Raw genomic sequence first — 4,358 nt, 5'->3', positions numbered from 1 at the left:
GAACCCGCTTCTCCCGATAAAATATCACAATCATTGAGCCGGCGTGAAGACATGTTTACACAGAGTAACACAGCTGACAGCGTGACATTTGGCGCGCGCAGCACATGGCACACCGAGTGCTTCGGTAGAGGTCACGGCAAGGAGAAATACCCTGTTTATTGTTTCATTTCGAAATTCCCAAAAACTGCTGCATTCTAGTGGTCACTAGATGAACTATTACCTCCGACCAAGGGACGGGTACCGTACGTGATACGTGCAGCTGGATATAAACGCACGAGAAAATCGCGCCCGTATCATATACGGGCACCGTCCAGAAGCAGGAAAGCAGCGCGCTCGTATCCCGTACGGGCATAGTGCTGAAAGTGTTAAAGGAAAAGTTTACAGGAATAATCCTCAAACTGCAGAAGAATTAAAAATTGAAATTAGGAACATTGTGCATTCTATCGGTGTCCATGAACTACAAAGTGTGTTTCAAAATCTCATTACAAGATGTGAAGCTTGCATTGCAGCTGAAGGAAATCACTTTCAGCAGCATCATCTGTAAATATTGGCGAGTTCAGTTTAATTTCCTAGTTTATTTATTTATTTGTTTATTCATTTACTTATTTGTCTAGAGCATCTATGTAGCTGGTGAGTTCAGTTTCGTTTAGTTTCTATAGGCGTAATCATGCCGCTTCTTTGAGCCGAATATGCCTGCTTGTCATTGCGGGCACTGCGCTCGCTTTCTCCGCTTCCCAGCGCGCCTAATCCTCGGCACTCCACTCTGAACTTTTAAATTAATCACCCTGTATAACATGCCAGGATAAGCACGACGAGAGCCCGAGCCATCTAGCGTTGTGCTGCTGCCACCAGACGCAGAATCTGCCGTTGTAGGTAAAGTAGGTGGCAGGGGTGCCACCTTATGTTTGGTGCTTGGCTGCAGGTTCACCGTACTGCCGCTGCTAGCACGACCTGCTGCATTACGAGCCATTATACCTGGTGTGACAGCAGCAGTTGTAACAGTGATTGAAGGTTACATTTAAACTAAATAAGTGACTGAAAAGGAAACTGTAGAAATGGTAGAAGCAATGTACAACAACTGCATCAGCAGCATATAGACTCTGGTTGGAAAGATGGAATGGTTTAGAAATGAAACCAGACTAAGACAGGGGAGTGTGCTTTCACCTCTTTTGTTATGGACAAAATAGTAAAGGAGAAAAAGGAGGCAATTTATTCTTAATCATACACTCCACATTTACGATACAAATTATTGGTCTTTATTAAGACATCAACAACACTAAAACTCAATACATGTTTCATCCTTTATCAGGACATCTTCAGTCGAAAAATAATTGTACAGACCTTAAAACTGTAGTAAGGATATTGAACATATTAAGTATAAGAATTCAATGACAAATGCGTCTAGCTAAAATGCGACTTATGAAACATCACATCATGTTGTTCGAGTTATCAGTCCATAGACTGGTTTGATGCAGTTCTCCATGCCAATGTATCCTGTGCTAACATCTTAATTTCTACACAACTCCTGCATCTTACATCTGCTCTAATCTGCTTGTCATATTTATACCTTGGTGTACCGCTACCATTCTTAACACCTACACTTCCTTCAAAAACCAACTGAACAAGTCCTGGGTGATGTAAGACGTATTCTATCATTCTAGCTTATCTTCTTGTCAAATTTAGCCAAATTGATCTCCTACACCAATTTGATTCAGTATCTCTTCATTTGAGATTCAATCTCACCTTCAGCATTCTTCTGTAATACCACATTTCAATAGCTTCTATTCTCTTTCTTACTGAGCTAGTTATAATCCAAGTTTCACTTCCATATAACGCCACGCTACAAACATCTTTCTATTTCCTATATCAATGCTCGAAGTGAGAAATTTTCTTATCCATCTTTCTGATGATTGCCCCCTCTCATGTAGTCCCCACGCAGATATCCGATTGGAGGACTATTTTACCTTCGGAATATTTTACCTGGGAGGAAGCCATAATCAGTACCTCGTTCATACAGAAAGAACTGCATGTCCTCGGGAATTAGTTACGGCTGTAGTTTTCCATTGGTTCCAGCCGTGTAGCAGTATCAACGTAGCTAAGCTACGCTGAGTTTTACTACAAGGCCATAACAGTCAATCATCTACACTGCCACCCTTGCAACTTCTGAAAAGCTGCTACCTCCCTTTCGATGATTCATTCATTAGTCTGGTCTCTTGACAGATAACCATCCAATATGGTGGCACCTACGGCTCGGCTATCTGCTTTATTGGGACGTGTAAGCCTCCCCCCCCCCCCCATGGCAAGGTCACATGGTTCGCACAATACTAAAACTTTCCGAGTTTAAAATAGCATAGATGAAAATTTTAGGTGAGCCTGTTTGTGATGAATTAATACTTGATGCACTCAATGTTGACTGTTGTGTAATTGTCCAATGCACACAGACTGTTGCAAGCCTTGATTGCTTTGCAAGCAAATTTACAAGGAGATGGAATATTTGATCTGAACTGCATATGTTGCTTTGAGGGTTGTATCGCAGTAATAAAGTTGGCGCCCTCCTCCATCCAAATCTATCTGGCTCTCACCTTGAGCCCCAGCAATTTAGCTCAAGGTGAGCCAGGCCAATTCGGACGGGGGAGGATAAAACAGCAGTCAACGAGTAACCAAGTATTTCAAATTCTGATATTTTAGTATTATGATAATGTTTCATACGTCACTGGACGCAATCGCTGTTGATTTTTTATACTTAATATGTTCAATAACCTTGTTACAATTTTAAGGTCTGTACATTTAGTTTTCGACTGAAGATGTCCTTATAAAGGACAAAACATGTATAGAATTTTAATGTTGTCTTGATAAAGACAGGCAATTTGTATTGTAAAGGTGGAGTGTATGAACCTTTTCTTCATTCATGTATGTAATAGGCCTACTAGAAAATTTAGGCCATCTTATAAACAATAATCAAGCAGTAATATAGGCTAGGACAAGGAACAATTACTGACACTGTGCATGAATAGGTAACCAACAGTCAATGCCCAAACTATCGTCAGATTTTTTACTATGGGCACTGAAGTTTAGACATTAATTATAAATGAACCAACTGGCCTATTGCACAATGAGTGATATCAACATTTTCCTTGTTTAATTCTGCAATAGAACATAAGAAATTAATTTTGAGTTTATTATTTTTTAATTTGCAGTTTCAGTAAATATTGTCTGGTTTTGTGGTGCTTCTCTACGGACCACTCCCTAAAAAATATATACATGGAAAACTACTTATCTGATGGTAATTACATTTTTATATGTTATAACCACATGTATTCGTAGTATAATACTCGGGAGATAATTTTTTCAACCACCCCCAAAAAAATATTTTCCTAAATAAACTTTTTCACAGCTCACGATAAACATACAACAGGAAACTTGGGTTTATTCTGAAGCACTCTGTCATGGTTATCAGGAACTACAACCACTGTAACCGTACAGTGTGATCCTGATGGGAAGTTGTGTGTGTACTGGACCGTGCGATTAACAGCAGGTGGGGTGGTGAAACCGGATTGGCCGTGCGATTAGCGGCGTGCATATGGGAGATAGTAGGTTTGAACCGCACTGATGGCAGCCCTGAACATGTGTGGTTTCCCATTTTCACACCAGGCAAATGCTGGGGTTCTACCACATAAGACCATTGCCGCTTTCTTTCCACTCCTCACACCTTGCGGGTGAGGGCTGTAGAATTACACCTACGGCATCCCCTGCCTGTCATATGAGGCGACTAAATGGGACCTCAGGGGCTCATAACTTGGGAGCGTGGGTTGGCAACCACGGGGTCATTAGCTGAGTCCTGGCATTGCTTCCACTTGTGCTAGGAACCTCACTTTCATCTGTCCTATTCAACCTCCCTTGGTCAATTCTTGTTCTTGTCCAACCCCGATGGTGTTAGACCACTTGAGACCTAGGGAGACTCATTTATACACCCTTCGTGGCCCTTGTCTTTGTTTTGGCTGATATCTTCATTTTTTGAAGCGTCGGACCCCTTCCAGTCCTTCTCTCTGATTAGTGTTAATAGAGGATGGTTACCCAGTTGTACTTCCTCTTAAAACAACAATCACCACTACCACTCCTAACGCTTCCCTATCCCATCATCACCATAAAACGTATCTGTGTCAGTGCAACATAAAGAAATTTGTAAAAAAGAAATTTAACTGCACAACAAGTCATTTTAGGAAAAAATATTGAAAGTTTTATCTTAGTTCCATTTAAAATTCCGAAACCCCTTCTACAATAACATTTGGAAGACAAAGCATTCAGTTTCTTCTATCTACTCACTTAAGTGATATTCGCTTGTAACACTATCTGGGCGG

This window comes from Anabrus simplex, chromosome 14, assembly GCF_040414725.1.
Source record: "Anabrus simplex isolate iqAnaSimp1 chromosome 14, ASM4041472v1, whole genome shotgun sequence".
Lineage (NCBI taxonomy): Eukaryota > Metazoa > Arthropoda > Insecta > Orthoptera > Tettigoniidae > Anabrus > Anabrus simplex.
This window is presented reverse-complemented; position numbering follows the sequence as displayed.